Consider the following 16,449-nt stretch of genomic DNA (forward strand, 5'->3'; position numbering starts at 1 on the left):
CGGTCGGGTCGTTACAATCAAACCATAAGTATACTCCCAAGATGTAACCACACATATCGCCCATATGCCTATAGCAATACCTTCCGACCACAATAGCTGCTTATTACCAAACCTAATACCGATAATATATCTCAATGGAACCTATAATTTCTACTTCAGTGATGTAATTACCTGGTTTGAGCTATGATAGAATATTTTGCACATGCATACACTTTAGCATGTCACTTATACCAGTTCAGGGGTATGAAATTTGATATTCATTGATCATGTACATATATTTTTGTATATCTGCTTCCTTTATGATATGAGTTGGACTAATAGCACGTGAATATGTCGTGCGATTGTAATTATTGACACGTAATTGACCGTGCGGTTGTGATTATTAGCACGTGAATACGCCGTGCGGTTGTGATTATTAGCACGTAAATACACCGTGCGGTTATGATTATTACCACGTGAATACACAGTGCAGTTGATATTTATGGCACATGAATTGTTCGTGCAAAGTATGGATAAGGATCCATCCCCCTAGGGTCATCTTATCATGTTTCACTCTTGATGGTGTACACACGGTATGAGGAAAGTTGATCAGTGGTTTGGTTCAGTTATTGTATTTCTGAGGAAAGTTGGCCGGTGTATGTTTTGGTATTGCAAAGTGTGCGTTTGGGTGATTGCATTTCTTCTCTACTTGCAATTTCCTTGGATGTATCCATGATTTTGATGTATCTCTTCTCTATTTGCTAGCTTTGGGGTGTATACATGCCTTTATGCATAACTTTCTAACTAAGAGACTAAGTGTTCATTTCACTCCAAAACTACTCCGGACCTAAATTTACTAACTCAATACAACTCAACACCGCTGAACAACACATAAAGAAGCAGGAATGGGGAAACATGGCTATAACTCTCGGAACGACTGGCCGGGTCGTCACACTCCAGAATGGTATTTTGATGATTCCAATAGCTTCGTATGGTGCTTTTTGACTTAGGCATGCGTCCTGATTTGGATTTGGAGGTCCGTGGAATAAATTGAAGCTTTTTGGCTAAAGTTGGTAATTGGAATTTGAAAGTTTGACTGGAAGTTGACTTTATTGATATCGAGCTCAGATTTCAATTCCGAAAATTGGAATAGTTTCGTTATGTCATTTATGACTTGTGTGCAAAATTTGAAGTCATTCCGGATTGATTTGATACGCTTCGGTGCAAGTTATAGAATTTGGAAATTTCATAATGCATAATTTGATTCGAGGCGCGATTCGTAGTTTAGGTATTGTTTGATGTGATTTGAGGCCTTTACTAAGTTTTTATCATGTTTTTTGACTTGTTGGAATGATTTGACGGGGTGCCGAGGGGCTTGGGTGTATTTTTGGATCATTGGTTGAGAGACTAGTAAAGTTAAGAAAATCGGGAGTTTGACCATGGTCAATATCGAGTCAATACGACCTCTTTTCAGTGTTTTGAGTGCGCGAGCAGGTCCGTAGCCTGTTTTATGATTGAAATTCATATATGGTTTGTGTCCGGGAGGTTCCACATGAGTTTCGGGGTGGTTTCAGATCATTTCGGAGAAGTTTGAGTTTGCTGGTTTCTGGTGTGGAACTGTTCATTCGAAATTGCGAACAATTACTTTGGAGTTTACTGTTCATTCGCAAATGCAAAGTTTTTGTCCGCAAATGCGAACCTCGACAGAAATTTAAGGACCAAATGGTCATTTTATTCATTTCGTTTTTGGAGTTTGAAGCTCGATTTTTGGGCGATTTTGGAGGAGTTCTTCACGACTTTGACTTGGGTAAGTGTTATATATCCGAAAGTGATTATATTTCATAAATCCATGGTTATATTCATCATTTATTTCGGATTTATTTGAAGAAATTGAGAAAAATTGTGAAATATTCCGAAAATAAAAAATGTAGATTTGGAGGACGATTTGTTATTGGAATTCGATAAAATTGGTATGGTCGAACTCGTATCGGAATGGGTGTTCGAATTTCATGAAACTTTTGCCGGGTTCTGAGATGCGGGCCCCGCATTGACTTTTAGGTTGTCTTTTTAATGTGAAATTTTAAGTCAACGTTTTATTATCCGGAATTATTTCCGATTAAATTTAATGAAGTTATATAATTTATTTGGCAAGATTTGAGCCGTCCGGAGGTCATTTCACTCAAGAAGGTTATTTTGGAATATTGGCGTAACTTCAAAAAGGAAAGTATCTTGCCTAATCTTGAGTGGGAAAATTACTCCTTAGGCATTGAGTCGTATGTGCCATTTGTGTAATGTGGAAGCCGTGTATGCGAAGTGACGAGTATATACTCGGGCTTATATATACAAATTTTATTGGTTTAAAGTCGTAGGAATTTTTAAGTATTAAATTGGCAATTGCTAACACTTATTAATCCTTATTTGTCATGCCCCGTTATTTGTTTGTCGAATTTATTTTATATGATAATTTGGTGTGATTGGTACTTTGATTTTTGTGTGAATTCCATGTGCTTGTTGAGTTGACATTTCCTAAAAATAATTATATTATGGATTTTTCATCTGCAAATAATTAATTAAATAAGTTTAAAAAGAGGCATTCATATATTTATCAAATATTTGGATTAAAAAAGGCGTTGTTCTTGCTGAGTTACTTTTCCACCCTTATTGTTGTTTTTGAGATTTTATATACATTGTGTTGAGCTGTGGGCTATCTGTTGTGAAATTAATTGATTTTGTTGTATCTTTGGAAAGGTTGTGGCCTACGGGCAATTTTTAAATACGAGTTGATTATGTTGTGTTGTTGTGATAATATTTTAAGTGAATTGTTGTGTGATTTGGGTTACTGTTATACGGCGTATAAGAGTGGCATCCCACGGTTGATATTATACGAGCATAAGGGTGGCATTTCACTTTTGTTATGTGTGTTGGGATATTGTTTGGGCGGAGTGATAAGAAAGGCTATTAAACGGAGCAATAAGGGAGGCTATTATAGGAGTGATAAGGGTGGCTATAGGAGCGATAAAGGTGGCTATTGATATTGTTAGGGCGGAGGGATAAGGGAGACTATTATAGGAGTGATAAGGGTGGCTATAAGAGAGATAAGGGTGGCTATTGTCAGGGATGTTATGCGATGATGTGGGGTTAATGTGCTGGTGATTTTCACATGATGTTTTGATTTTCTTGTGATTACTTTTATAACTTGTGCAACTTGTTTTGTTAATTCAGTAAATTTGATAATAGTCTGATACATGTTGAAATTGTGCATGTGGCTATTGCCGGGCGGAATATGTTATTGGCACGTGAGTTGTCCGTGCGGTTGTGATACGAAATGTAGGCACGAGGTGCTGTGGGTATATAATGATTACGATATTGGCACGTGAGTTATCCGTGCAGATCCATATATTGATATTATTGACACATGAGTTGTCTGTGTCGCACGTGAGTTGTTCGTGCAGATTCTACTATTGGCACGTGAGTTGTCCGTGCGGCTGTGATAAAAATATGGGAACGAGGTGCCATGGAAATATGAAAGTGGGCTGAGACTAGTGTTACGAAAATATGAAAGTGGGCTGAGACCCGTATTTTATGATTATGAAATGAGGTATCATATAGTGACATTTATTTGAAAGAATCATATTTGAAAGATATTTATTTGAAAGAATTATATTTGAAAGAAATATATTCGAAAGATATTTATTTGATAGAATTATATGTGAAAGATTTATATTTGAAGGACTTGATTAATTGGTTGTACTTGTGTTCTTTATTCATTTGAGCAATAATTATGGTGTTCTTGTTGCCTTGATGTTTATATCACTGGTTGATTTTGTTGCTATCATTGCTAGCTGTTTTCCAGTACTATTGTATACTGCTATATTACACAGGTTATTTGACTAGTGAGTGTCTTGACTGTACCTCGTCACTACTTATCATAACCCAAAATCCCACCATAGGCGTCGTGATGGCACTTAGTCTCTAAGACTAGGTAAGCCGATTATAATTACAATTCAAGCCTTTTTTGAAAAGAAATTTAATACAAGTATCGAAGCCAAAAGCGGAAACAAAAATAACAACCTCCCAAGACCGGTAATACTGAGTCACGAACTCTAACTGAATACATGCAATGATCTCAAGGATTGAATATACAATACTATTCAAATAAGAGTTGATAGTACAATAAAACGGAAGGACTCCAAGAGACTGCGACGACCAAGCAGCCCTACTATCATGACCCAATTTCCCTCCCGTTTGGGCATCGTGATGGCACGTAGTCTTAGAGACTAGGTAAGCCTAACACTAATTGAAATAACAACATTATTTAAATAACATCTAGCAATTTGAAATAGAAATCTCTTAAAATTTACAATTCCCAAAACCGGTAGTACAAGTCATAAGCTCTAATACAAATGTCTAGAAATAAGAATAAACAGTGCAAAATGAAAACTTGAAGGTGATTCCAAAGCCTGCGGACGCAGCAACGGGTTTACCTTCAGTCTCCACATCAACGACCCACACAGCTACTAACGAACAAATACCTAGATCTGCACAAAAATATGTAGAAGTGTAGAATGAGCACACCACAGCGGTGCCCAGTAAGTATCAAGACTAACCTCGGTGGAGTAGTGACGAGGAACAGTCAAGATACCTACTGGTCTAATAAACAGAACAAGTATAAGTATATGAACAACAAAAATATGATGTCTACATAAAGAATATGCAATATGGCTCACAATACAGCAATGGCAATAAGAAAGGAAACAACAAGTATCAGCGGAATACCATAAAAATGACACAGAAAGTGAATGGAACACAACCTAAATCTGGAATCACAAATACAGCAAGGACAAGTAATAACTCAGGAACTACAACCGCTTTTACATCAGGTTTTAGTCATCAAATTCCACGAGGTACCGAACCTCGGAGAAATCATAACTCACGGGTCTCAATACCTAAACCCTAACACTTGGCTCCGGTACCCTCATAACACTTCATAACCGCACTGACAACTCACGTGCCAATAGAGCCATTCTCACGTAGAAGGCAAGTAAACAAGGGTGAGAATCTATGCTCAACAATGTCAAGGACACCTCTTATCCGATAAGAGTTATTAACTATGTGTATGCTTGTGCAAGTGTCCTAACATAGTTCATACCAGTAAATAAGCATAAGGAAAAAGAACAGACAGCACGTAGAATATTTTCTCACAGCTTTCACAAGATAAAGCTCACATAGGTAAGTGTACCGCTACACAATATCAACAACAAAAATGCACAGGCCATCACAAATTAATCCCTGACACAACCCACCTTGTCTCGCCACGTGTATAATAATAAAGTAAGTGCCCGCCTTGTCTCGCCACACGTACATAACAATGTTCCTACCTTGTCTCGTCACATGCGCAACCCCCATATATATATATATATATATATATATATATATATATATATATATATATATATATATCCCGCCTTGTCATGCCGCATGTGCAAATATCAATAGTAACAATAGCACGGCAGAAACCTCGTGCATCCCCAAAACAATAACTGCACGGAAGAAACCTCGTATATCACAATAACCACAACCGCATGACAGAAACCTCGTGCATCATAATAACAACAACCGCACGGAAGAAACATCGTGCATCACCACAATAAGTACAACAGCAACAATGACAATAATATAAGGATACGACAAATACGTCAACTCAAAAATTCCAGAACTCAAGGAAACGGAGGAACTAATTCACAAGGAGTAGCAACAATAGAGAACGCTAGTCATAATAAGAACAACTCAACAAGAAAGAAATATCATGTAACAACGGTCCACAATGTACAGTTCGACAACGAGGGAGCTAACACAAGACGAATAATTCCAAATAAGGACAAGTCAACTAAAATATAGGATATCTAATTTCTTTTAAGGTTGGGCAATTAACACTACTAGAAAACAGGCTTATGGCAACATCAGTAAAACTGTTGCCAAAGATAGAGAAATCATTGCATTAGTCCTATTGCGATGGTTTTGGCTCTGTTGCAAGTTAAGGCGTTGCAATTGGTCTGTTGCAACGGTTGTTTGCAACGGTTTTGGATCTGTGGTCATAGCTGTATCTATCACAACGGTTTTACTGCGGTCTTTTACAACGATTATTAAAAGCCGTCACAACGATTATGAACCGTTGCAATACGAATACTGTAACGGCACAAAATCGATGGAATAGACCTACTAGAACAGTTTGTTGAAATAGTTTAGCTTATTTATTGCAACGGTTATTAGAGCTATTGCAATGGTCATTACAAGCTATTGTAACCTCATATTTCAAGCTATTGCAACATTTATTACAAGCTATTGCAATAATTTTTACGAGCTATTGTAATGGAGTAAAATATAATCTGCTGAAATTTATACAAACCATGAAAGGAAACTATATTCATCAACAAAATCATAATCCAAAATATCCAACTAGTATTATCTATATATAAAGAGAAAATATAATTCAAGAGTTAGCATACATATAAGTTTGCAAAATATTCAAAAATATGAACAATCCTAGAACGTCTGAAGGTGTAGATAAACCAATGCTCTTTAAGTTAGGTCTTCACTTCATTCATCTCCCATTTGTTCATTTTCTTCACCTACAAATTTAAAAGGCATAACAATATTTAGAGGGTAGAAAACAAAATTAAAAAGAAAAGAGAAAATTGCAAACAAACTGTTAGAGATATCATAATTTAAATTTAAATATAATATCTAATGATGTTGTGTACATTATTATATGTAGCTCTATTTCATATAAGACAAATGGGCGGACATTCAGAATAACTAACTTCCCATATAATTCAAACACACATTCTTTCTGTAACCTAATTAGTTGAAGACAATATAAGTCTACAAGAGAGGAAGCCACGTAAAGATTGGTACCAAAACCAGTTTTCCGGACTATAGCATGCACATGGTTCCTTCTAACAATGCAGCACAAGCAGATATAACAGAAGAAAGCGTAAACTGGTTATGATCGACCCCCGATTTTTGTAGCCTAACAATATAGCCTCCTCATATAACCCATTTTGGACATACCCAACAACCATTGAACTCCAAGTAACATCATTCCTCTCAGACATGAAATCAAAACCCCAAAAGCATCGTTCATCAACCCGCATTTAGCATAAATATCAAGCAAATCAATAGACACAGAAACATTTAATTCTACTTATACCTTAAGTGCAAGGAAAGCTATAACTTTTGGCTAGTTTATACAAAAAAAAGAAAAAGAAATGTAGTTTAACTTCATGTACATTATGGTAAGTAAAAGCATCACAAATAGAACATGCTGCTAGCACTTTTTTTTTTATCTTGAGACTAGGTGAATTTGGCTGTATTAACATGAATATTTTTGTTAGTTATTGTGCAAGTAGTACTCATTTCTTTTCAAGTTACAGCTCATGGAACCATTTGTCGTGGTCAACAAAAGTAAAAAGCTTAACTTTTTCTTGTTCAAATTCATCAACAGATCTCCTAATACTAAGAAAATGGAAGCAATTATGCCATTGCAGGAACCTATCTTGTAAATATCTGTATGTATATGATTCAGAATGTTATGGCACTACTAAATTCTCATTCTAATACAACTGTTAATTTATAGGACTGATGGAATGGTTATGAGATGAATATTAGGATGAACTAAAAAAAATGCAGGTTTCTAACTATAGGATGCATGAAATTTTAGTAAAGTACCTAAATGTAGACCTTAAATTTAAGAATTCCGACTCAAGTATATATGACCGGAAGTCATAAGAATGCTTAGCAGTTAACGATTTTGAGAATGCTTAAAAGTTAGAAATTTTGAGAATGCTTAAAAGCATATACACTCGCGAATACTCCATGTAGTTCCTTTCTAAGCAAAAAAGCTATCTTGAACACTGCAGAAGTAGTAGCATCATACAGAATAATGGATAATAATCAAGTCCATAAAATCAAACATTTAATACAATCTGAAATTTGGAAGCACCAATTATAGGATTGTGAGGATTCTAACCTTGATTGTTGCTACCAAGAGATGGTTGATGAATTAGATATTAGCTGCTACTTGTGTTGAGGAAGCTTCACCCAATGAATGAGAATACAATGTTGCTAAAATATTAGCATCAAATTGGTAATCGAGAACGTTGAAGTTTTGCTATGATATCTTCTATAATTTCTTGTCTCATCATTGTCTTTTGTTCCTCATATTGTTCCTTCTGTTCCTCAATTTTTTCCTCCAATCGTATCATCCTCTCTTCCATATTTTTCATGAGATCATTTGTTGCATTTGAAGTGTTCGAAATGTCCCACTTTCCCTTTCAAAGTAGTTTTGTAACCCCCCGCCCATAGAATCTCAAACGTCCCGGATGTTCAGGTCTCATGACTGATGCAAATGCATTAATTGACTCACCACTATTTTCACTTTGTTGCGTTTCAATATTCTCCATTTCATCCTGTAATAAAAAAAAGAGAATTCAAGTAAAGAAAAAGTTAATGAACATACTATTCATCCCAACAAAATGGAAACTAGATAGAATTCACACAATTTTGCTAGATGTATCTTCATTCGATTCCTTGTATGTTAGACCGGATTTTCTTTTTCTTGTAGCCACAAAGATATCCTTAAGTGATAGTGGATCAGAAGTTTCTTTCTCTTTTGCCTGGACACATTAAAAGTATTATAAAATATCTTCTTAAAATGATAACAAGTTCATATTTAATGATGGATAAGAGCAAATACTAAATCATTGCGGGCTATAGCAAAGATTTTTTTTTCCAACAATGTGTGGATTCTTTAACTTTTTCCGATTCTCAATATTAGTTGTTGACATTTTCTGCAAGTAAAACAATAAATTTCAATTTGAAACTGTCAAAAAAAAGAAAAGTATTATTTTTCCTTCATGAATATTTCTTGGCAAAAGTTAACACTAATGAAACTCATTCTCATAAACTTACCTTGTGTTTATCAGAGTTCCAATATTTGAGAAGTTTCTTAAATTGATATGTTTATCCTACAATAATACAAATCAAAAGTAACCTCCAATTTAGTAAAATAGATATACGATGTAAATATTTTAAAGTAAAATCTAAATGTTCTTACCTTGTTCATTTCCTGGAGGAGTATTAGCATCTAATTGCACTTCTTGCTCTACTGATTGTGTTGTATGGGTGGTTGAATTAGTTTGTATATGGGCTCCTACCCCTGGATGTTGTGGCATTGGTAGCTGATGTTCTTCAATTAAATTTTTCAGAAGCTGACGCTCTTCAGTTAGCCGTATAAAGCTAGCTGAAATATTTGTTTTTCTGGTCCGCAATAACCTTTTTTGATTTGCCAAAGATGTAAGTGTTCCTGCCTCAACGAATGTCGAGCTTTTCACTTTTTTATTTTGTTTTATCCCTTCTTGCATCATGACTAAAATTTTGAAGCAAGTAAAGATATCAGCAACATCATTGGTGGTAAAGATGGAATATTATTAGCTGGTTTTGTGAAATGTACAGCTGCTAATGACAGTGAGAAAATAGATCATGGTGAACCTTCTTGGATGAAGATATCAGCAGAAGTATTTGATGGTGTTCCAGCAAGTTATTTTTTATTTCAAATCACTTATACTATTGTGATCAAATTTTAGAAAAGTGAAAATTACTCTTACCTTCAATTTGGAGAAGTTGATTTTTCTATTGGGATCAGATTTCTCAGCTATACTAACAAATTCAATGACAACAATATTCTCTTCACGTAACTAATTTGCAGCACCCTGAAAAAACAAAAAGGCGAGAAGGCAAAGAGTTTATTACGATGGTCTACGAGCAGAGTGGAGACATGAGGACCAAGGCAACCAATGACAAGTAAAGACACCAGTACACATTTCCAATACAGAATAATTTACAATCCACAAAGCAGTGGTGAATTAATTTCCACACCAGTAAATTTAAGATTGCATTCACGTAGTATCATCTACACACTATGATATTGGATACTATGACCACACCATTTTTAGTGAGCTGCAAAAATTTGAGATTGCATTCATCAGTTCTTTTTTAAAAGTAATATAATTCATCAGTCAAAATTTAAAACAGTAATAAAGTAGCATGATTTACTTTCAGATTTTGTTTTGGTTATTTTTTGTCTGTAAGAGTAAGATAGAGACACAAAAAAGATTGAAGTATAGACAAAACTAAACTTCCCACAGTTCTCTGTTCAATATTGAGATAAAATTGAATCACCCATGTATCAACATAGAAGTAGTACCAATTATATGCACTTATAAACAAGTAGGTAATTGAATACTACACTCTGTTAAAAACACAATGGATGTTCGAATTTACTCATTTCCCAGGCCATACAATTTCTAGTTCACAATTGAAAAGTTAATGTTGATACATAAAAATTCCATATGTATGTATCACATCAACTAATAATTTCTTTCTCATCATACATCCATAAACTATTTTCCATTTTAAGGCCACTACTAATCACAGTGTAAAATCATGAATTGAATAGAGGAGAAAAAGTACATCGATACCTAAAACTTGTTCATTCTTTATTATGTGGAAAAGAATAGCATTTTCATATACAAAGTTGCAGCCAGATGTTTAAAATTAACACTAAGAAGATTAACATTAACATACTTTTCTCTTCTCCAGTCACACCAATCATTAAGATAAGAAAGTAAACTCTTTCCTTCCACATGGAATAGTTCTAGAGAAAACACACATACACTCAAACATACCCCTCAACACCCATTTTAGAACACGAGAGCCAAACCACCAAAAAACCAACCAAAAAAGTGAAATCCCAAGATATAAACAGCAATTTTCTCTAACTCTCCCACCTTTGAATTTCTCTATTTAAGTTTTAGAACTTTGTCGATATTAACGATGGAGTTTTGAAGGGTATTTGTCATTTTAATGTCTTTCCAAACAGTAGTAAACTCAATGTTGAATCATGCACACCTATTGTTGTAGAGAACGATATGTAGACTTGGTCGAAAATTCCTTTACCGGATGTGGGTTTGAAGAAGCCTTCAATTCACTGGAGGGTTTTTTCTCATGAAGTTCTCAATGAAGAGAAAGGCGTACGAAGACCACTTTTTGATATGTATACTTTAGATTATGGAATTACTTTTTAATTATACAAATGAGCATTCGCAGGTTTAGTGAAATTATTGGAGGAAAATTAAATTACTACTACGACGGTTTAGTTTTAGTACTATCTTAATATGCACAATAAGCTATTGCGACGATTGTAACCCTTGCAATAGACCATCTATTGCAAGGGTTACATAACCGTTGCCAAATAACCGATGCAATCGGTGTAATTTTTAGTAGTGTAAGAGAGAGATACAACAACTCCAATTAAGGATCAATAGTATAAGGATAATCATTTGCTTCAATTAAGGATGAACAATTAGACAAGAGATAATTATAACTTCAGATAAAGATAAGCAGTTAGGGAAAAGACAACACGGCAATAGAAGAGATACAATTTCAGCTAAGGCACATTTGAATCAAATGAACACAAAAGTGGATCATGAAGCAACTAATTCCAATTAAAGCAGGTAGAAGCGAAACTGGAAATTAAGAAACATAATCATAACGAGAACAACTGCATATTCAAAGAATATAAGGACCTAAGAATCCCTAAAGACCAATTTTCCACAAATAAGTCCAGCCACGTACTCGTCACCTCGCGTACACGGACTACAATTAACATAGAAGACTCAAATCCTAAGGGGCAGTTCCCCCACACGAAGTTAGGCAAGATACTTACCTCAAAGAAGACAGACCGATACTCCAAAATGAACTTCTCGGGTGAAATGACCTCCGTACGTCTCAAATCTAATCAAAATAACTTCAAAGCACAAATAAAACTCATAAGAGACTATTCTGGATCATAAAGTCTCAATCTTTATCAAAATCTAAAAATCGGTCCAAAAGTCGACCCCCGGGCCCGTACCTCGAAACCCGACAAATTTCACAAAATCCGAACACCTATTCCGATACGAGTTCAACCATACTAAAATTATCAAATTCCGATACCAATTCGTCCCTCAAATCATGATTTTTCATTTTGAAAACTTTCTTCAAAAATCACCATTTTCTTCAACTCAAAACACAAATTAAATGATAAAAATAAAGATAAAATCATGGAATATATTAACTTCTAGGTGAAGAAAACTTACCCAATCGATTTGCTTGAAAAATTCACCAAGAATCGCTCAAAACCGAGCTCTAGAACTCCAAAAATGGTGAAAATGGCAAACCCTCAAAATAGGGTACTATTTATTCTGCCCATGTGTTTGTTCATCGCGAACGCGGAAGAGCAATCGCGTTCACGAAGAAGAAAAATGAAAGCTGCCCAGTTGTGCTTCGCGAACGCGACAACATGTTCGCGAATGCGATAACACGTTCGCGAACGCGTAGAGGAAAAGTCTGATGGCCCAACGACTGCTCTTCGCGAACGCGTAGAGGAAAAGTCCGATGGCCCAACTACTACTCTTCGCAAACACGTGAAGTAGTACGCGAACGCGAAGAGTGGAATGGCATAGCTACGGGAACGCGTGGGATGAATGCAAACACGATGAAGAAAAGGTTGGCTTCCGCGATCGTGGAATAAGGAATGCGAACGCGAAGAACAAATATTCCCTCCTCCAAAATTACTCTTCGCGAACGCGGAGGAGCAGACGCGAACGCGGAGGAGAAAACCAGATGACAGATATCAGCAGTTCAAAATAGGAGAAAAATGACCCATAGCCCACCAGGAACACACCCGAGGCCCCCGGGCCCCGTCTAAATACACAAACAAGTTCTATAACCTAACACGAACTCGCTCGAGGTCCCAAATCACATCAAACAACGTCGAAACTACGAATCGAACCAAAAATCGAACTTATGAACTTTTACATCTTCCAACTTCTAAAACTCGTGCCGAAACCTATCAAACCAACCCGAAATGACGTCAAATGTTGCAGGCAAGTCCCAAATAACATAACGGAGTTGTTCCAACTCTTGAAATCGTATTCCGACCCCGATATCAAAAAGTCCACTTCCGGTCAAAATCTCCAAAAATTCGACTTTCGCTATTTCAAGTCTAAATCAGCTACAGACCTCAGATTCACAGCTCGGACACGTTCCAAAGTCCAAAATCACCCAACAGAGCTAACGGAACTGACAGAACTCAAATCCGGAGTCATCTTCACACAGTTCTAACTACGGTCAAAATCCTAAGAGTTAAGCTTCCATTTTAGGGACCAAGTGTCCCAACTCACTCTGAATCATCCGGTAACTGAATTCAACCACTCACGCAAGTCAATACACATAATACGAAGCTGCTCAAGCCCTTGCGCCGCCGAACGGGACTTAAATTCTCAAAACGACCGGCTGGGTCGTTACATCCTTCCCCTCTTAAACAAACGTCCGTCCTCGAACGTGCCAAGAATCACCTCGACGTCTTCAAATCACGGAATGCATATATCCAGCATATACCCGCGGGGCACCCCACTTCACCCCAATCCACATAAGCCTGACGACACCATCCCAACTGTAATTTATCCTTTCTACCAACACTAATAAGCCTTAGAGTCAAAATTCTCAGCTTCCATTTATCTTCAAAAGACCCGATTCTAAATCCATATCCGGTATCAGTCTCAACCAGCTGCAACAACTCATGCCTACACCCACAAGGTATGACCACTCAACATGACATGCCACACATAGGCCCATAATACACTTCTGATCATAATAGTTGCCTGTAATAAAAACCAGCACCGACAATTAGCCTCATATCCGTTAGCAACCCATTTCAAACTTCCATAACGCTGACAATGATGCAAGAAATATCAATACCTCATAACTATATACCCGGATCAACAAGGCACAACTGACACCACCGGGCACACACCCCGCAAACTAAAACTCAAATAAGCACAAGACGAAAATGACTGAATATATATAGAGAAACACATAAGAGAAATATCAAACAAGCCCGACAGGCACAACTCTCTAATCGTACCATAATACGAATCAATTTAAATAGGAAAACTCAAAGTACATGAACAAATCATAAGGATCTCATCCTGGTATAACTCTCCACCGCGACACGCAGCCCGACTCAAATATATCAAATCACATGGAATCGCGAGGGTCTCACCCTCAACTCTGAATCACAAGTGGAATACACATCATACCAATGGAAATCTTCCACTAACTCAATTCTACCAATAAAATTACAACACTTACTGAACTCTCACCCCGGTAGAGTATCAAATCACAAATCGTAACCAATTACTCAGGAATCACATCAAACCTACAATAATGGACAACATGAATTAACTTCTAGCCTCATAACTCTCAATAATGAGTAAAAACAAATGATAGACACAGCTATCACTCATAGAATCTCCCAACAGGGGCAAACACGTAAACATGATACTAAGTCATGAACTCACCCATAGGTGGGACAACAAATAGGGGAACTCGCCCCGATAAGAAGAACCAAATCAAAATACGAATGGTACCCCTCTGTAACAAATCAAAAGCATACATGTATGACATCATCTGGCGCAGTGGCCTCAAGCCTACTATATGAACACATCAACGGGCCGGGCCTTCCCCTCTCGGGCGCCCTCTACTCGCCTGAATACTCCACTGTGACACACCTGTCCGGAGTCTAGGATAATCTCTCACCCTGTAGCTGGTATCTCCAAACTCGAAGCAACCTCTCTGCTGGCGTGTCAATGGGAACTGTGCGTTACGGGTACTTTGAGACCCATGAGCACCTGAAACACTGTGCGAATCCTCAAGTGCAAACTAAACTGGCTGACCCACAAAACCTAGACATGTCGTACCCTGCCTCTAAAATAAGGACCAGTAGATCTCTCCGGTCTACGAGGCCTCCTCGCCTCCCTATCCTCTCTCCCCTGATCTCGCATGTACTCTCTCTCATGGCCCCACCTGTCCTCTCTCTCCTGATCCCACATGCCCTCTACACGGCAAGCGATCTCTACCACCTGCTGAAACAAAATATCTGACTCTAACTCCCGAGCCATACTGAACCGAATATCATGCCTGAGTCCTTCAATGAATCTACGGATACGCTCTCTAACTGTGGTGACCAAGGCAGGTGCATGTCTGGCCAAATCACTGAATCTAACGGCATACTCTGATACTGACATAGTGCCCTGGCGCAGCCGCTCAAACTCCATGCGCCATGCATCTCGAAGGGACTGAGGTACAAACTCTCTCGAGAACATCTCTGAAAACTGAACCTACGTAAATGGAACTGCATCGGCCGGGCTGCCCAACTCATATGCCCTCCACCACTGATAAGTTGCTCCCTTAAACTAGAACATAGTAAAAGCAGCCCCACTCGTCTCAACAATACCCATAGTGCAGAGAATGCGATGGAACTCCTCCAGAAAACCGTGTGCACTCTCTGAAGCCAAACCACTGAATGTAGGAGGGTCATATTTCTTGAACCTTTCAAGTCTAAGATGCTCTTCCTCAGATGCTGCTGCCCTGACCATGGGCTGAACTGGAACCACAGGTTGTGTTGCCATGACACCTGGAACCTGACCAACATGAAATCGCAGCTCTAGGGTGTGGGCGGCAGGAGTCCGGGTTCCTCCCCCGGTCTGTGAAGTAGCTGGTGCAACCGGAATTAACCCCGCCTGAGCCAATGTACCAAACATGCTCAGGAACTGTGCTAAGGTCTCCTGAAGTCCGGGGGTAATAGCAGGCGCCTCCGGTACCTGCCCCCTAACTGGAACTACTAGCGGCTCCTCAGCTACTGCTCTGGTAGGTGCTCTAGCTGCGGCACATACTCGTCGTCGGCCTCTGCCTCTGCCCCTAGCAACATCTGCTGCGGGGGTAATGTCATCAGCAACTACAGCTCGTGTCCTCACCATCTGTGAGAGAATGGAATGATAAAAGTTCAAACTTCGAGACCAATGAACTCGCACGATAGGAATGAAGGAAGTGAAACTGTCCTAATATAATAGTTATGTAACCTCTCGAAGATAAGTACAAACGTCTCCATACCGATCCGCAAGACTCTACTAAACTTGCTTATGACTCAAAGCACCTATGAACCTAGAGCTCTGATACCAACTTGTCACGACCCAATTTCCCCTTCATTTGGGCATCGTGATGGCACCTAGTCTTAGGGACTAGGTAAGCCTAACATCAATTGAAACAACAACATTATTTAAATAACATCTAACAATTTGAAATAGAAATCTCTTAAAATTTACAATTCCCAAAACCGGTAGTACAAGTCATAAGCTCTACAGAATGTTTGCTAGAAAACTTCTAAATACAACTGTCCAGAAATAAGAATAGACAGTGCAAAACAAAAACTTGAAGGTGACTCCGAAGCCTACGAACGCAGCAGCAGGTTTACCTTGAGTCTCCACAGCAACGACCCGCACAGCTACTAACAAACAAATACCTGGATCT

At 37.9% G+C, this 16,449-nt stretch overlaps 1 long non-coding RNA gene across 2 annotated transcripts; it reads right to left on the minus strand.

Annotated features, from left to right (window-relative positions):
- Window positions 1–6,374: 6,374 nt before the first annotated feature.
- On the minus strand, window positions 6,375–11,100 carry LOC104089923 (uncharacterized). Of its 2 annotated transcripts, XR_011408543.1 has the most exons (8): window positions 10,948–11,100; window positions 9,645–9,749; window positions 9,095–9,406; window positions 8,950–9,005; window positions 8,735–8,828; window positions 8,538–8,654; window positions 8,009–8,447; window positions 6,375–6,608 (listed from the first exon to the last, which is right to left on the minus strand). It is a non-coding gene; the product is annotated as an uncharacterized lncRNA (long non-coding RNA). The 2 variants fall into 2 exon arrangements; XR_011408544.1 differs by lacking the exons at window positions 8,538–8,654; window positions 8,735–8,828 and having other exon boundaries at window positions 10,948–11,099.
- Between the last annotated feature and the right edge of the window lie 5,349 nt (window positions 11,101–16,449).

The sequence above is a fragment of the Nicotiana tomentosiformis genome, chromosome 6 (genome assembly GCF_000390325.3).
Source record: "Nicotiana tomentosiformis chromosome 6, ASM39032v3, whole genome shotgun sequence".
Lineage (NCBI taxonomy): Eukaryota > Viridiplantae > Streptophyta > Magnoliopsida > Solanales > Solanaceae > Nicotiana > Nicotiana tomentosiformis.